This window comes from Anser anser (assembly GCF_964211835.1).
Source record: "Anser anser genome assembly, chromosome: 4".
In the NCBI taxonomy this organism is placed as follows: domain Eukaryota; kingdom Metazoa; phylum Chordata; class Aves; order Anseriformes; family Anatidae; genus Anser; species Anser anser.
Window position 1 is genome coordinate 37,907,693 of NC_139724.1, and position 19,110 is coordinate 37,926,802.

A 19,110-nucleotide genomic window follows, 5' to 3' on the forward strand; every position below is an offset into this window, starting at 1 on the left:
ACAGAGAATTGGTCCCCAGCTTGACTCTGACCCCCTTATCACAACAAGCAGCCAACGTGCCCACGTAGCTGTATTTATACAGACCAGTACACGTGCATGTAGACTGGCTTTTATACCGTGCTCTAAATGACAAAGTGAAGGATTTGTGCTGTAAGGATTTGTAAGGTTGGAGGGAGACCAGCGATCAGTGCTGCTGGTGGAAGGGGATGTACAGGAATGATAAGTTTAAGATTCACAGATATGTATCCATTTTGTGTATTTTCAGCTTCCTTTTTTGCTTTGGCTCATATCTAATCCACGGTGATATTATGGCACTTGTTCATTGTGTTTAATCGAAGGGAGGAAGGGAGTTGGTTATGGCAGATGAGAGAGTGGAAGAGTTATGAAAAGTATTGGAGTTTTTTTTTAATCGTTTAAGACACTTCCTTAAGGAGGATAGAGCAGCACTTAGCCAAGAGAGAAATCGTAGCATTTCCTATCACTTCTGATTATGCAGAATATTGTGGTTACAGATGCTCTAGTATTTGAGAAAACGACCTTAAACTATATCTTAGCTGGCAATAGTTGTCTTTGGACTGCTAAAAAGATTGTTACATTTCAGATGTGATTTTTGCTGTTGTTCATTTCGGTCCCAGAAGCTGGAGGCTGTTGTTCTGATTGCCCTGGGTTGCATTCCAGGGCATAAGTGAGGCAGCACAGGGAAAACCGCTGCAAATGTTGAACAACCAATTTTTAATGATGTTTTTGGCAAGCATTATCTTTATTTGTTCAACATAGCTTTGGTTCTCATTGAAGCAGGTAGCCTTGAAGACTTTAGCGAACTCATACTTTTGCTGCAGGCTTCTGTGACTGAATGGCAGCCATCCCGAGCTCCAAATGGGCTGGAGTGCTCTGGCGTGTAATCCTTCGCTGGATGTGAAGTAATGGTTCAAAATCATCTGTGGATCCTTGCATTACAGGAAATTTCTGGGCTGAGCTTGTGATCTTTGCATTCCAGTGAAAGTGGAGATGCCATGCAGAGGTTACAGTGCTATCTGTTTTCATTCTTTGATGGCATAAGTAACTTTTAGCCTACAAACTTGCTAGCATGGGATTATTTAAGGTCTGGATTGCTGCAGTTTTGAAAATTACCCTCAGAAAAACTGGCTTTATGTTTTTTCACTTGGAGGAGTTGTCTTGGGCTTACTTTTTTGAACACATTTTAATGTGTATTCTACATAATGCAAAACAGGAAGAAAAATCCATTTATTTTCTCTCCTTCATTTCATTTCTTAAACACTTTCTACCTTGATATTTACACCAGGGTTCGCTGCCCTTCTCAGTAACACTTCTGTTGTGGGAAATGCCAGCAGCGGGTGCTGACAATGGAGACTTGTGAGTGTGGAGTAGCAAAACCAAAACTGATTTTGAGGAGCGAAGTTACAAGCTTCCCCTCACCAGTTAGTGTGGTGAAGTGCGTGGCAGCCTTACCGCCGGAGAGGGCTCTAAGAAGCTGGCACGGGCCCTCTCTCTCCAAAGTTGCTATGGATATTTGAACACATGAAATACGCTGTTTTGTTCCTTCATTTTGGGTCCAAATACCTGCTATCTTGAGAAAGTGATTCCTTGGGGATGGCGAATCTGTCTCGTATTGCCTTTTTGCTGTGAAATCCCATGCTGCTTTAAGCCGGTGGTGAGGCCGCGTGTGTTACCTGTTGAAAACCTGGTGGTTGTGTGTGGCTGTGGTTAGTCTGGGAGTGAAAGGCTTCAGCAGCACCTGGCAGGGCGCTTGCAGAAGGTTTTTGGGGGTGCTGGTGCCTGCAAAGGTGGGGTGGTGACCCGGAGCCTTGAGGGGGCTGAGGGGAACGGCCTGTCTCCGAAGCAGGCGTCCAAGCGCTGGCCACGGCACCTGCATCGGGTAGGTCGTCCCTCTTCTTCCTGTGAGGAAAAAAGTAGTGTTTGTATTTCATTTCCTGGTTTCCTTCCATAAAACTGACCAACTTTGCTCTTTTTGATAAAACAAGGCGAGACAGTATTTTGGTTTACCTTTGCAGTGTGATACAGGCTGCTCAGATGCACTTACGCTCCTTTTAGTCCCACATGAAATAATAAACAGGGTAAAATAATTATGAAAGGCCTGCGTAGGTGGTATTGCCATTCACAGAATGTGGTGTCTTGACGTACTTAGGGGATTAAGGTGATATTTAGGTGAGCTGGCAAGTCCAAGGTAGAGCATCTTGTCTCGTGCATAGTTTTATCTGCCTTCTGTCAGAGTCCAGTTCTGGACAATATGACAAAGGTTTTTATTCAAGTAATCCAGGAGGAAGAAAGTCACAGAGCAACTTCTGTAGCTTTGTCATACGAGAATTAGTAAAGATAACATAAATTATAAATCTCTGAATGGATTTTTTTTCATGAAACTTTAGTCTGAATGCTGATTGGAATAGGTGATTTGGTTTTACAGTAAGTTAGGGATGGGTGATTCGAGGTGTGCTTCTGTTCATTTCCCCCCTCCTTTCTTGGATGTTTTATTTCAGAATTAACTCGCTCATCAGAACCCAACCCGTTAGCACAGCAGGTAGACAACAGCGTTAGGGATAGCGGTATTTCTGACGCAGTGTGTTTCAAATGTTGAGTTTCACCAGTAGTTACTTGAGAAGACATTGCTTCTGGTTTCAAAACTGTTTCCTCCCCAGATCTGTGAGGTGTGGTGTGGATGGTGATCTCATAATGAGCATATGTCATAACGCCACTCCATAAGGAGTTAACTTGCACTGGCTCGCTTGCTCAGAAGGGTCGTGGCAGGAGTGAGTTGTGCTGGGCAGCTCAAGTAACGGTAGGATATGTCAGAAATTCCACCAAAGTACTTCACCTCAGAATTCCCCCCCCTGCTTTTGGAATGCTTTTAATTTATTTTTAATTTTTTAAGGTAAGAGAAGCTCTTCTGAGCTCTTCCTTTACAAACTTAGATGTTTGTAAAGGCAGGAAGATGGCCAATAAGTAAAAACAGTGATTGTCATATGGATGGGCCTCTGTAGAGAAAAGTAGCATAAACAAACTTGTTAGAAAAAAATCATATTATTTCAGAGATGCATTTTTAAAAAATATGCAGTTCTTACATGTTTTAAGATTCAAGATTGAAGCTGAAAATCAAATGTCTTTCCTGTTGTGAAGGCAGGAAACTAAATGCTCGCAGCTGTTTAAAAATATAATCTGTTTTATTAGAGCTGTATCAGTGTGATATCAAATATAATTTTTTTTCTTAGACAAGATCCGTATACACTTAATATCCTAATACACAAGGACAGAAATCTTGCAATAATTTAGGCAGGATCTTCTTGCTTTTGGTTTAATTGTGGTTGTTTGTTTTTTTGTGTGTGCGTGTATTTTAGCAGAGCTGCCTGTTTCTGCTTAAAAAGGTATAACATCCAGTATAGTTGTCTTACAGCTGTCCTAGCAGAGATGGATTAGTAGCCTGAGTGCAGATGAGCAAGTCAAAAATATATGGTGCTGCAGTTTATCACAGAGCTCTGCAGCTCTCTGGATACTAATGCAGCCGTTGTGCTCACAGGTGGATCATGGTGAGGCTGTCTTCCGTAAAGGCCATATAGTGCTTTCAAAAACAAAAAAAAAGTGTGTATATATCCTGTATGTATGTAGGTATATATATCCATCCTGTTCTTAGTTGCTTATATCTTACTTTCAAAGCCAGTTTTGCTTAGTTAGAAACTTGTGGAGAAATTTGCCTAAAAATGATTTACATTCTTAATCTGAGGATGAAATTAGGGAAAAATACACTGTTTGCTCTGCTTTTTTTCTTGGAAGTTCTTGAAGCCATTGCAATGAGGAACTTCAGTGCATTTGAATTACACGTCGTGGTCTGCCATTCGTGGTCTCTCTAGCAGCAGTGGGAATGGGGAGGATAGGGAAATTAAGCGCTTTATTACCTGTGGAAAACGGTGCACTTCCCATGTGCTTAGTCGTGTCTTGCTGCCGTGTGCTGAAGGTTTCATCCTCACTGAGCACGGTCTGCCTCCCTGTAGCCTGCCACACCGACAGGAGCATGTTGATGGGGACGTGGCATGTCTCCGCTCCCATGTTTCCAGGACTGCTGTCCTGTTCATTGTAGGACAGCAGTCGTAGGAGTGGTAGGTACAAAAGTTTGCCCCTGCTGTGCTGCCACGTGCTTCCCATTTGCAAGGAGAAGCAGTAAGGTGCTGCACCAGAAATGCAGAGACCCGAGGAAGTGGGTCTTAAATCCGCGAGGGCATTACAGTGCATTGTGCTACGTGGTTTTCTGCACTGTAGTTAAATTAGGTGGTGAGGGATGTTTTGGTTTTGCTCTGATCTGAGGAATTCGGAACAGTTTGCAGTGGCACGGATAACGAATTTGTATGACAAAGTTACTCAGCAGATGTGAACCTGCAGACAGCAGGCTTGCTTTTCGTAGTTACCTGTTGCGTATGTCTTGGAGGCTGCCAACAGACTGCAGCAGTTCACGTGAAAGCTATTGCCCAAGTAACTTCTTTCACGTTAGTAACAAACAGATGTGTGTATTTTAAGTCCTTTATGTCCAAATCCTAATTGCACACTTCTAAAGTTGGTTAAGTGGTGTGGTATTTTTTTTTCTCCTGATGGATTTACTTTATCTTGGTAAAACAAGCTACATTTCAATATATATATATTTTTCTCCCTAGATGTATCCATTCATTGCTAATGTAAACCAGTTTCCAAACTTGATTGCCATGGGAGGTAGGAGGCAATGCATGTTTCTCAAACCAGTGGAACAAGTGGAAAGTATTTCAGGTAGTTCACAGTGGTTCAGAGGCTGGCTGTGTTCCTGGTTTCTGGTGGATCTGGAGAGAAATGCTGAGGAGTGCACCGCAGGCCTTATTTTACTGAACAGCTATGAGAGATTTCCTTTCCCTTGGGTGGTAGAGCCTCTTATTTTTGGAAGGGAGAGGATGAGCTTCTGTCCCTGAGGTCAGACACCACTACCAAGCAGCAAGGGTTTTCAGGAAGATTTACAGATTTGACAGGGCGATAAGCCATAGACATAATCGTATCCTGTCGTTGGCTGAGCTATCCTGTCTGTGCCACGGTGTGTGAAGCAGGTGGTTAGCACTTCGTGTCATCGGGGTGGTTAATTTAGATGCATACTGTTAAACAGGTGAGCTTGAAAATTAATACCATGTTTCATCAGACCTCCTTGGACCTGCACAACTTGGGCCATTACCATCTCAGGCAAAGCAACTGAAATTTTTCCGTAAGAATGCCTTAAAAGCTCTTTAGAGAATGCTTTGTAATAGGATTTGTATGATCCAAAAAGGTGCCTTTTCCAGCTTTAGAGAGAACTTTATTAGCGTTTGGATAGATGACAAAAATAAGTTCTGTATGCAGTATTTGAATGTTTCAGCCATAATACTGAGCTGACAACTTTACTTAATTACTGAACTACATAATGGTGGGATTTCAGTAAGGGACCTTATGTCACAGAGCTACCTTTCCTCGTCCCAGAGGGTGCCAGAATGTGCTGAAGATACATATTAGGCTATGTATGTCAATGTGTTACCTGTACAGGAAGTATCTGTACTCAGATTAGGTAAATTTGACTTGTCTTTGTCACAAGAATTTGAGTTTGGCCTTGAGGGGAAAACAAAGCTGTAGATGCTTAGTGGTGCAAGAGAACAGGAGAACATTGAGTTTCCTACCTAGGATGTAGGATGCACCGTCCCACCAGTGAGACCCATTTCTTTCCCCCAGAGAGAACAGAGGGTCTCATGTATTTTGGTAACAGTAAGTAATAGTATACTTATTTTCCTCTCTTGTTATTGACAGCAGTGTTGTTATGTATTGCTTCTGTTCCTTTTGTTGTTCTGTAAATATCGATATAAATCAATCTCTTACTCTTCGTGGTGTTGTGAAGGGATTGTTTGTATAATGGGGTATTAAAAGGGCCATTTAACTTCATTTAGCTCATCTCTGAGAGACAGAGCTTGTGAGGAGAGAGAGAGTAAAAGATATCCATGGAGATGTTCAGTCCAGAGAAGATGACAGAAGTGCAAGCATGGTGGTAATATTTGGAAAAAATTTTGGGGGATGTCTTGGGAAGTTACTACTAACAGGCCCAGTCCAATACTTGCATAGAGAACTATGCTAGTTCTTGCAATAAACTGATTTTTTTTTGGCAAGCTTAAAAAAAAAAAAAGTTATTTGCTTATATTTGAGTGTTTATAAAGATGATTTTATTTGTAACACTTTTTCCTGATCTGATGTCAACAAGTGCTGGCTCTGCATTCCCAAACTCCCTATCTGTAGTTTTTATTTTAGAATTTAGAAATCTAGAGCTGTCATTTCTATCATATAGCCTGCACACTTCTGGGATCGTGTGACACTGAGTGGCAGTTAAGAAAAGCAATTTGAGTAAGGGAAATTTCTGAGAATTATCTGCATCTTTGCTGGGAAACCCCCCGCTCCCTCTCTGAGTGCTAAAGATCCACAAATTGTACGCTTTTCAGAACTCCTGACACAGGCATTAAAAGCTGCATGGCAAATGTAAGATGATATTGCAAGTTTGGGAATGATTGGATTCAAATAATTGTTGAGGTGTGTGGACTGAGCTCTGACTGAAAGAAAGAGGATAAAGGCTTTAGAAGTGCAAACTAGAGCACCGCTTTTGGCTCCAGTGGCAGAGACCTGTGGCTGTCCTGCAAGGGGAGACCCAAATCTTCACGGTTCTCAGTGTTCATGTGTGAATTTTATGTCTGGGTGGTGGAAATGCCAAAAAAAAAAAAAAAAAAAAACACATAAATACTGCATTTCTAATTCCTCACAGTGAATCTGTACATACATTTCATAAATGTGTGTGTATTTATGTGCAGCTGCTATCTGACTGGTTTCATTGGGCACAGATGATGTCCACTGATGGTTCAATTTTTATTAAGAAAACATTTTCACAAGTGCTTTATAATAATAAATGTTACATTGCTCAAAGGCTATCGTTCTTTGTAGCAGAGGATGTTGTATTTGTTTTTTAAATATCAGAGAAGAGACGTACAGCTAGTCTCTACAGTGTGGTAGCCTCAAACTAAAATTGCTCATAAGACAGTATAATTCATATAGAGAGAACCTTGCAGTGACTAATGGGTTTATTTATGGTAAATGTGTGTTTTGACAACTGGGACCATATTTTTAATTTCCGTTTGTAAGGTGGAAGTTTGAAGAATTGGAGGGCCCTGTCACTTCAAGAAAATTATGTGATTGGAAAAAGTCTTCATTTCCTCCAAAATCATTTTTCTGCAGAGGCCTTTCATCCTGGCACGACTAAGTTAGTTTAATTCTTCCGAAGGTGGTGGTGGAACAAAAAAGAACAAAAAAAAAAAAAGCACAGCTCTCACTGTTTATGCAACATGTTTTTTCTGGCTGCTTCAGTTCAGTATCCCCTATTACCACCGCATGGGTTTGTCTCAATAATGGCTCAGTTGCATATGGGAGATGAAATTTCAGAACAAGGCCGTATTTTAAATAATTTTAGCGATGGCTTTCTTCTCTCTGGCTATGAGGTGGACCACTGCTTTTGTGAATACTGGGCTGCGATTGAGACATCTTATTGAGCAGGATGTATGGGAAGGGAGGAATGGCAATCTCTTTCCAGTGGTGGTTCCTGAAGCTTTTTTCACTTGGTGCGATGTTAGAAGTATATTCTGAACCATGCAGCAATGATGGCCATGGGTTTTCATTAAGACAACCCAAAAATGTAAATTGTGAATTTTTGTAGCAAATAGCCACTGACTTTGGAGGGCTAATTCAGCATGGTGTGTCATGGACTGGAGACCATAATGGGGAAAAAAACAGGAGGCTTGCTTGTTTGACTGTCTTTTCTCAAGGTAATGGACATTTTCGGAGAGCTCTCTGGAAGAGGATTCAGAGATGTCCTCTCCCAGACTTGACTACTTAGTAGAGGTGACAGAGCCCTCTTCCATAAAGTGGTTTGATCCTATAATGGTTGATAAACCTGAGCCAGAACACCTGAGGGGATTTTTTTTTTCCCCAGCCAACTTTAGTATGGATTCCAGAGAGTTTGTCATTCATTGCATAATTCAGCTCCTTCTTGCAGTGAGGCCAAGTCCAAAGAGGCTGCTCTGTCAGAACTGGTGCTGAAGGGCTCGAGGAGTTGTTTAAGGGCCCCCATTTGTGGGTGAGTTTTGGCCCAGCTCATTTCTGCAGAGCTGCCTGCTGATCTCGGTCACCTCGGGCATCCTTGGGCACAGCAGTGCCAGCTGTGTGGTTTTGGGGCAGTAACACCTGTTTGTGTTAGTTAGTGAGTGATTAAGCGCTGGGAAAAAGAGCATTCATCTGCCATACTAGCACATACTAGTTCAGTACATTGGTATGAGTGAGTACTACATTGGTATGAGTGAGTACTTTAGGTGCCTTGAAGAATTAACCAAAACAGCTATGAAAACTGAAAATTAAAAGTCTATTCTTAAAATATTGCTGCTATGATCCAGGCTCAGGGAAGTCTGACCCGGAGTTACTGGTCTGGAATTAAAACTCTTGCAAGGTGCAAGACTGTAATGGATAATACTTGGAGCCCATTCCCACAAGTTAAAAAAAAAAATAAAATATATATATATATCCTTGGGATCACTACTGCGAGCAGGGGGAAGCCTTGGCGAGAAGCCCTGGGCTCGTGTGCCATGCTCTGCCCAGGCTGCGGGGGCTCGGGCAGCGGGAGGTGGGAGGTGTGTGCTGCCCGTGCTACCCCTTGCTTGCTGCGCTGTCGGCAGCCCCGAGCGAGAGATGGGCTTTACGTAAAAGGAAGTCCCTTTAATTTGAAGGGAGGTTTTATATTAACTCTTTTTTGTTCTCTAGCTTGGGTGTTTATTTAGCTTCTACCCGCTGGTAGAAATCCAGTCGGTCGAGAGAGAGCGCAAACTTCTCTGAAAGCTAAAGGAAACAGAAAATAGCTGAGAGGTCGTCCTGGCTGCCGTCCAGCCTGTGGGAGTCCTGTGAAGCTACCGGTAACACGCGGGGTTGTGTAACCACCAGCACTGATGGCCGCCAGGCAGATCTGTTTCGCTTTGGCCCGGGCCCCTTTCCTTTGTACCCACGCAGTTGTGTCACGGGAGCTGCAGGAGGGAGCCCGGCTGCGTCCAGGCGCGCTGCTGGCAGGGCTCAGGACGGTCCTGCTGGGACTGAGCCTTGACCTGCCTTCCAGCTCTGCTGTCACGTCAATAGTGTGATGGTTTTGTGTGAATTGCCTTGCTTTTGTCTGCTTCGGTAGGGCCTAAGATGGTTTGTAACGTGTAACTTTTCGAACTTGAGATCAGTGATTGGAATTAGTCTTTATTATTGTGATTTCATAAAATAACATGTGCTGTTGGTGACCATCAAGCTGAGAGCTGTTCCAGATGTTTAAATGTGATTTGTAAAATCACAGCAATGGCCAAAGTACTAATTCTTTCTGGGGCTAAAGCGCTTGTACAAAATGCATGTCCCTTTTGTATTCCACCTTTGATATTCTGATTTTATTTTTTTCACTCCATAATTTTCGGGGTTGGCTTCTTTCAGTGGGCAGCACTTCGTGCAGCGAGAGAGCTTCAACAACAGCTGTAAACCAAACAACATAATGTAGTGTGTGTTTGTTTTTTTTATGTTTTGGCACAGACTGACGTGTGACAAAGGCTTGCAGATTCCCTGCGTGCTGTAGCCTTTGGCCGCTTCTGTACACACGTGTAACTGACCACGCTGTACTATGCCCTGTTCACTCAGCCTCTGCTCCAGAAAGTAGACTGACAGAAGCAGTGAGAGAAGAAGTCACATCTAAGACAGAGGAAGGGATTATGCTGGTAATAGTAGCAATTACTCTGTGTCTTTTTCCAAAGAACTGCTGCCATACTTGGTAAAATAGATTAGCCCAGATAAAGGAAGAATCTGCCTTCTTTTTCTGCAGTCACAAATGATCCTGTTCCTTGCAAGCTGAAGGAGGAGACAGGGAGGCTAAAATTGAGTCATATCTGTTGATCACTACGGAGCTGTCTGAAGGGTTTCTTTCCTATTTCCAGTAGCATCGTCCCTGTCACGGTGAAGAAGCAGTCCCGGCAGCATCGCTGCCCCTCGCATGCGCTTTCTGTCTGGATTTTCATGCAGTGCACCTACTTAAAATGTCTCGTCTTACTGCTCTAATTCCTTCTGAAATAAGACTGAGATGTGGAGTATCATACCCTAACGCTCCTTTTCCTCGGGTCCATACAGCACTCTTCCTCCACCAGTTTTTGAGGTCATGCTGTTGTCGCTCTGTTGCATTCCAAAGGGATAGTTCAGAACTGACCAGAATAAGCTGATGGATAGGGATTATTATTTCTTGTGTCAACTGCAGTTACTCCTTTGTGAGTTGTCATGTTTATGCTCATCTGCAAAGGGCTTCATTTCTACTTCTCTGCTCAGGCCCTTGTTTGACATGTGTATGGGGGGGGGGGGATTGGAGTTTGGTTTTTGTTTTTTATCCCACCCCTCAAATGAGGGTGGATAAAAATCAGTAACCTGAAGCACCCAGTTCTTAATAACCTCAGATTTATGAAGTCAGTTAATACATTAAAAAAAAATAAATATTTAACACAATTTAGATGTGTAAATAAGAGAGCTTATGTGTAAACTTACTGTCACCTGTTAAAATGATTCGAGCATAAAAAAGCAGCTAAGTGCTATATTTGTACTGAAATCTTAAAGGAAATCAAACCGGCAAAGGCTAACATTTAGGAAAAAATCTGGAACAAAGTTGTTTTAAAATACCTAAGCAAGAAAATAGGGACCTTCTGGGCTGATATGGTGTCTTTGTGAGCTTACTCTGTTCAGTTAGTGCCTTTAAGCCTGAAAAATGGTTCTTTGGAGAGCAGGAGGAGACTTCTGCTTCCCATCTATGTATAGGAATAGGGCAAAATACAAGGTATCTACTAATTTTAAATTTCTTTAAATACAGAGAAAAGCCAGTTTGATAAACTTCTCTTCTTACATAACAGGTACACTGAAGGTATTTTTAAAATTGATTTAAAAAAGAAAAGGTGGTTTGCTGTGCTTTAATAGAATTTCACTTTGTAGCAATCACCAGCAGAAAGCTCAAAAGAGAGAGGAACTGTCTTGCAAGTACTATAGCCTTTGTACAGCTGCATAGTCCTTCCATGTTTCCAGAAAATGTATCATACTTAATACAAAGGACATATGGGTTTGTCAAGTTACATGTTTTAATAGTTACCAACCAGGTGGTATTGACCGTTCCCTAGAAAAATAATTATATATTAAAAAAAAAAAAAAGCCAAAAGATTGATTTATTCCGTTCAGGGTTTCCTGCCTGGTAATTTCAATCCTGATTAAAATCAGCAATTTAAATCACCTTGATTTATATCAGGCATTCTGTCTTCAAACTAAGTGGGAACAGGATGGGGCTTTAAAGCCTCTACCATTTAGTGCTGCACTTATTCCATCCTCCTATCTTGAGTCATTTACCCTGCCTATATGATATCTATACGTGCTTCCTTTGCTGTGCTCATCAGTTCAGATATCTACCTTTAAATTTTTTTTTGTTTGGTGAATCTTATATCAGAATAAGGAGTTTAACAGTATAATTCAGATTGTAATGAAGCACAAAGATGTAACTTATGCAGATGTAAATATTTTGTATCATAAGGAAACTTATTTCTGTACAGCTTATATCTTTTAAGTTTTTACTGTTTTCAGTTCTGTTCTTTTAATTTTTACTGGGCTAAAATTCAGGGAGACCTTGCTGAGATTATTTGTTTCCTAAATAAGGACATCAAGATCTGGCCCCCACTGTCCCGTTTCCCTCAGCATGAAATCGCAGGAGCAAATGGTGCTTTTCATACTCCGTCCTCCAGATCAGATAGGCTTTGTCCATGCTCAGATGCCAGGTGGTGAAGGTGTGCATAGCAGTCTTTAGAGCAAACAGACTTAATGAATGCTCTGTTCTACTAACCAGGGTAAATTGATTAGTTTTATTTAGCTATGTTAACTGTGTTTTGTGAGCTATCATAATGAAAAAAAAAAAATTACTTGCCAGCTGCAAGTTCAGAATCATTTATTGTTTTACATATCAAAAACATGTAAGAAAGATAAAATGGTGAAGTAAAATACAGCAGTTGAAAAGTGAATTGTGAAGTGGTGGTCTGCTGTTTTAGTAGGTGTTAGAGTGCAATCTTGATTTGGTGGAGGATTCTGGAAAGCACTTCTTTTTTTTCTTCCTGCTGAATAACTACTGTGCAGACATTGTGACAAAAATATATATATTTGTGTTTAAATTCAAAAATAATGCCCCAGATTTCATTCCACAATGTTCAGTTTAGAGTTAATTAGCAGGTGGGTTTGAGGGTTGTGAAATGCTGATGTCTTCTCCAGAGTCTTGGTTTCAGTGCCAAGACTGTTAAGGGCATGGAAACTAGCCATTTAAAGAGGAAAAAAATCAAATGTAATCAGGAAAGGTTAAAGTACTAGTAGAGGTGCGTTCGAGCTTCTAAGTTGCATTGTTCAGCTGCAGTTTGGTATCTGTTAGCCTGTTTCACTGAAATACATCTTTTTTTCCTTGTCTCTTCATTATTATCGTCTCTATTCAGCTGTGTATTACAATAAAACTATTAGTACAGATCAAGATATTTTTTGTTCACCAGTAAGCGTAAAATCTGTGTTGGATTTGCTGGAAACTTTTTGCTGATAGCTGTCTATCCTTAGATGGACATGGGTGGGAAATATGAGTGTGTTTGGAAGTAAAACTCCTTGCGGAAATGCATATATGTTGGGGATTAAAAGAAAGAAAATATTTGGCAGATATTTTGCTTTTCTGATGGTATAGTTCTTGCTGCACTACAAAGCAGAGGGGCAGTGCTGAGGTTTTAAGCTTTCCTAGAAAGTTTTTGTACAGGGCGTCCGTGACTATGTTTGGGAAGCACCTTGCACACCTGGGATGCAACATTGATCAGAGTGAATAAGAAGCAGGGTTTGTTGTGGTTTTAATTAATGAGATTTTCACTGTGCTGCAAGGAGGTGTGCAGAGGCAACAACGAAACATAAAATTTGAGGTTGCATTTAACAGAACTGACTGAAATGATCAGATAGTTTAAAGGTTATGTAATAATATACAGCACGATATGCAGTTTTGCCAAAAATGCTAATGTAAATCTATGTTTACCTAATGAAAATGTAATTGGTACTGTTGCCAGTTCAGCACTCAGTAGAGATCATCTAGCAAATGGTATTTTCTATGGACAGAACCAACCTTTGTATTTTGGGAGTAATTTCAGGGTGGTTTGCACACTGTAATGTCATGGACCATATTGGAAAGTGCGTAGCTGGAGGTTGCTGGAATACCAGGCCCACTTTTAATTTGTAAATGCATATATAAGAGAACACTTTTTTCTCTTTTGCTCTTTGGAGTTAGATATTAAGTGTAAAACAATAAAATATCTTTGCATACGTTTCCCCTGGCCCCCAGAATCTATGATTAGGAAAAAATTAGCAAATCTCAGTGACCAACCTTTCCTTTCTGACCATGGAAAAAGATCAAAATCTAGTAGACTAAATATAGAATTTCTAAAATGGGACTGTGGGAAAAATGGGAAAATGATGACATGCAACAGATTAATGTAGAAACATGCGTGTGGCCTGGTCTCCTTTTCCTGGTTACATTTGTAATGTAGCCAGATCCAGACCTTTTCTTTGCAGGCTCACATTGCATCAATATTCTACATAAAATGAAGTCTAGAAAAATGAGTTGCCGTTGGATTTTTTTTTTTTGTAGGAATAAAAATGTGTATGTAATGGAGTAGCATAAGAAATGATCTGCCAAGCATCACGGTTGTTAAGAAATACCTGTAGGTTTTATTTCTGTATTTAATGACATCTGGAACACTTGCAGTCGTCCTGTGACCCAAATCCAACTGGTATTCACAGTTGGTTCAAAAGAGCTCGCCTTTCTATGAAGTCTGGACCAGATCTTTTCTACATCAGTTGTGGTGGAGTAAATCTATGCTCTAGCTATCTAATATTAATTATTTTATTTAGTTGCTGTAACTGAAAGAGACAGTAATAGAAAAAATTTTCAAACTCCCCCAGCCCCAGTGAAAAATTACTTCCATATTTGCTAGAAAACACTTCAACTTCAGTTAAACGTAGAGTTTTCTCTCAGCACTGGTAGGCACAGTAACTCCCAGCTAATCTGGTCTGAGGGCCTGATCCAGCAAAGACCGGGAGCAGGTTTTGTGGGCCAGCAGAAGGTGTTCCAGGCAGAGATTAGATTTGGTACTCTCACCTCTGCAGGATTAGAGTTTAACATGAGAAGTGTTAATGAGGAATATGAAAATTCACTACGAGGGCAATCTATTAAGGAAGCAGGAGAGGAGGAAAGCAATGGCTCCTGCGACTATGGTATCTAACTGTTCATTAAACCAGGGTGGAAAGAGAAATTAAACAAGTAGACTTAGTTATGAACATTTAGGGTCATAGCCTTACAAACCGTGGCTCACTAAGAAAGAATAAAACACAGGGTATATTTCTAGAGGAGTTTGAAGTAGTACTGATTTACAGAGAATGCTTTGTTGGTTTCTTCAGAGCTGGTAGCTTGTTGTGTAAGTCTTCACCTTCCGTAAAAGCTGGGCTTTTCCAGGGGAGGTGTCTGTGGCAGCCTGTAATTTAATACCTCTCATTACTCATTAGCAAAGGCATCCAGGTTCACATTGTAGGTGTTTCCCTTTAGACAGGCTTCACTTCAAAAGACACGGTTGATTGTGATTTGTGGCTTTCTTCAGAACTAATATTAGTTTACTTGTTGACATACAGGAATGGTCACTGCTGAGAATTTTTGATTGTGAAATGGTCTGCTTTCATCGGTCAGATCTGTTAATTGTTCGATCTTAGAAAAGGAAGCATTCTTATTAATCCTTCTCACGTATATTTTTTAGGATTGGTCTGATGTCTGCCGTAGGGAGATAGGGAAGGAATGCTGTGGCTTGCCCTTCAGGAAGGTGAAGATCTGTTAGGGGATTTCTTTCGTTTATTTCTGAGGAAAGACTGAGCGTTGATTTAAAGTTACGTGGGGGTTGGAGGCTCACCAGACTGTGTACAAGTACCAGATGTCCAAAACAGTAGGTTAATGAATACACTTTTTATACTGCAGTTGGCAAAACCATCCTTCATACACATCTGAGAAAGAAGTAGTAAAGGGGATTTAATTCCTCTAAGTCCTTATCTATCAGTCATACTGCAAAAGAAGCCTTCTTAGGACAGGTCTCACTGAAGTAGGTAAGTTTCTTGGTCTCAGCAGGAGACCAGCAGTGTGAGAAGCACATGCTTATGGTGAAATGAACTAGGAGAGTGTTGGTGGGATTAGTCCCAGCTGCTGCAAAGCACTGGTTCTGCATGCTGCATCAAGCTGGCAAGCCCACACACCCCTGGACTCGTGAGGTTTTGATATATACAGAAATCTACAGGGTAAGAGGTTAAATTTAGTCCTATTGTTTAATTTAAAAAATAAAGTCCCTCAGACTAAGGTTGATGTTGGGTTGATGTAAAGCCTAGCAGACCAGTGCGGTTATGAGCACAGGATGTTGCATCTGTATGGAAATGAATCTGAATAAATTAAGCCTGGGAGGCTAATAAATAAATACCAGAACAAAAATGCAGTTAGGTACTCATTAACACGTGCATTGACAATGAGGCTGGAGATGGCTAACTGACGTGTCCAGTTGAACGTGATTGTCCGGTTGAACATCTGACTTGCTGTTTATGAGCGTGGTGGCTCGTTAATACAGAACCAGTCACTGTATGCAAGTACTAAATGTGCAGATACATCCGTATCTGGTATTTTTTTGCCTGAAAACACCTCATTTGGCAAAGCAGGTGCCGAGTATCATCTCTCCTCTTCAGCATGCTGATAGCTACAGCAGTGGCCTGCAGCTGCTTTGAACTGCCTGCTGAAGATGCCCATGCTGACGGAGGAGCAGCGTGGTAGATGAGGAAGTGCATGATGTATAGGTGTGGGTCTCTTTGGTCACTGACGGTGTTTCTCTGGTGTTTCCCCCCATTTTTGAGTATGATTCACATTTTTGTTTTTTTCTTTTCCTCCTGCTTACTGTGTTCATCATATAAAGGCTAGGAAGCCAAAATATATAAATAGATATAAATATTATATGTATGTATATATATGAAGCCACATAGATGAGAGGTTATATAAAATTTTCAGAGCAATATGTCCCCCCAGTTTGACTGGTGGGATGTTGCTCTTGTGAAGGCTAGAGGCTCCTTGGGTCATAGTGGTTTCCTCATGGGTTTAAAGTCTTTGGCTGTTAGCTGTGGGAGTAAGAGTGAGGGTGAAAACAGGCCAAATGCCTCAGAAGAGTACAAGAGGAGCAGTTTTGCTGTCAGGCGTTTGTTTTTCTGCCCTGGTGTTTTTGCGCTGGGTCACCGCTGCCAGGCCACCAGACTTTCTTCTCCATCTGGCCTTTCCCGCTGGCTCCTCGCCAGTGAGCCGCAGCGTGAAACCGTTAGCGAGGACGGTGTTAGCGAGGATGGTGTCTCTGGTGTGCACGCGCGAGATCCCAGCCAAAGCAGTGCCTGCAGCGGTCCCCCTGCCTTCCCCTCCCCCTGTGCCACACATGACAAGGATTGGGATCCTCAGGATCCTCGTGGCAGCTACAGGCATGAGCGAGCCCTAGGGAATGAGAGCCCCATTGCCACACGGAGGCCCTGTGTCTGACGGCGGGCGAGGAGGAGGAAGGCAGGCCTTCCCAGCTGCTGCTCCTGCCAGGCCACGGCAGGGCCACGGGGCGCCGGGATGGCAGGGTTGGTGCAGAGGTAGGCTCGGGACCTTTCCTGGCCTGTTCCCCGTGCGACTTCTCGCTCCGGGCCAGCTGTATGCAGTGCTGGCAGAGGTTCTGGCTGGTGGCAGCGTGTGGCTATCCCGCTGCCTCCTGGCCTGTCCCCAAGCACAGGCCTGTAAGTGTGGAGATGAGCTGCCTGCCTGGCGCTTAGGCACTGCGTTTTGCCTCGTGGTATCCTTGGTTTTCAGACTCTGCTAGAACTTGCTAGGCGAGATGTCTGCTGACCACATCAAGCTTCAGTGAAGCATGCTGGTGTGGCCCTTGGCTCGCTGGCCATTCCTCAACTCCTCATAGGGAGAACACTCGGGTAGTTATGAATGGAACAGTTTATTCTTTCAAGCTATTAAAAAGATAATTAATTCCGATTTTTTTTCCTGTTTTCTGACGGTAGATTCTTAACTGTGACCAGAGATTACATTTCATTGCAAATTTGTAATAATTAGAAAAATTCTTGCATAATAAAAATTGGAGCACGAAGAAAAGGGAACCTAATCCTTATATTTAGCTGAACTGTTGCTGTGGTTTACTGGATTATTCTTTTAGTTTTTGCAGTGGCTATGGATACCTATTCATTTGTCGACCGTTTCATTAACAATGGCAGGTGGGTTCTGTCAGACGAATTCAACTTCTTTGTCTTCCTTCTGGACAGCGTGCCTGTTGTGTATTCTGCACAGGGATATTTATCTCAGATTAGCATTGACGGATAGAGCCGGCGTGCTTCTGTGAGAGAGAGAATTGGTTTTCAGGCTCTACCCTATTGGTTATGCATCCCCATATGAATTAATAAGGCTTTAGCAAGATTAAAAACAGGAAGCGGCGCCTCACTTCTAATACCTCTTCAGAGGTCAGATGTCACACACGCAGGAACTCCAAAAGAGACGAATCTGTGGCTCGTACAAGAGTGAAAATCTGTTACTTGCCTTGATCCTTCCCATGGAATGGAGGAAAAGGAATTTGGGTCATAAGCTTGAGGGGCTGGGGTCAAATCTTCTTTGAAGAAGTTCCGAAGTAAAGCATGTTTGATACTCTGCCTAACTACTGTTTTTTAGGCTAATGCGGTGTTCTTGATAGTACTGACATGCAAGTGTAGTAGTAGAGGAAAATACTCAGTAAGACGCAAAGGGGATATAGATGAGGAATCTGTCTGAGACACCATACCTCTGTATCTGTAAAGTAAAAAACAGTTTGAGGACAAGTTCTACCTCTTGGTCATGGAAGAATCGGCCAGCTTCCATTTCAGGTGGCTGGACCTGCTTAATTCTTCGTTGGGAGACATCCAAGAAAAGCCATGGTGCTGGAGGAAGAGTTGTTCGCAGTGCTGTAGGTGGCACCCTTCCCTTTGAGATAGTGCTGAACCAGTGCCAGAAGGAAGGGGTAGGGGGCACTGCCGATAGCAGCCCTGGCCCAGAGGCTCTGCTGGTGCAGGTCCGCCGAGGGGCCTGCTTTACGCCAGCGGAAAAGTCTGTCCCGCTGTCTGAAGAGTGCGGGGTGAGAGCGGGGCTCTGGCTGCTTGTTGTCAGCAGAGACCGCACGGCCCATGCTGTGTGGGCTCTGCTCTGTAGGCCGAGCCTCCTGGCAGGCCAGGCCTGCTGCCCCTTCCAAAGCCACCCCGTGGTTGGCATGGGCAGCTCGTGCTCGGCCGCAGGATGGCCGCCCTTCTGGGTGGGTAGAGGGTGCATGCTGGTGCAGCCTTCCTTTCGTGCTTGGGAAGGGAGGCACAGCTCCATGGAAGTGTAGAGATGCTATTGCATGCCTCGGTTATAGCATTTGGTTTGGATCATGTGTTAAAACGGTGCTGGTGAGATCTCAGTGTTGCTTCTCCTTAAGTTTGCCATGACTGCTGGAGGTAACACCAGTATCCAGGGGCGTGCTTGGACTGCACTGGGGCTGAGGGTCCTCAGACCTCTTTGTGTTCTTGTAAGTACAGACCAAAAAAGACTGGCTTTTTATTTACCTTGTGGCTCGGGCGCTGAGAGTTAGGAGCCGGGGGCCCAAGCGCACAGTCGCGTTACTGTGTGCCGGCCGACCCATGGCAACAGCCTATGGCAGGCGCACGTAGGGCTGTGAATGGAGCATTCAGGTCCCGGCGCTGACACCGCAGCCTAAAGCATCCAGCTAAAAATATGGCTTTAAAATGGGCGGTCAGCTGACGTTTCTATTTACTAGTGTGGTTTGGACACCGGTGGATGAAACTTTCTAATAAATTACTGCATCTTTTTGTCTGTCTGTCTCTGATTTGTAGTAGTTT

The 19,110-nt window shown here is 42.7% G+C and overlaps 1 protein-coding gene across 7 annotated transcripts in view; it reads left to right on the forward strand.

The window, feature by feature from the left end:
• Positions 1-19,110, forward strand: part of MAML3 (mastermind like transcriptional coactivator 3) — a 273,831-nt gene that overhangs the window by 60,331 nt on the left and 194,390 nt on the right. The window contains exon 1 of one of the 7 annotated variants that reach the window (XM_083834884.1): positions 5-9,002. The exons of the other annotated variants lie outside the window; for them this stretch is intronic. The gene's annotated coding sequence lies outside the window, so the exon portion shown is untranslated. Of the gene's footprint in view, positions 1-4; positions 9,003-19,110 lie in introns of those variants that run through there. 7 annotated transcript variants of the gene reach the window in all.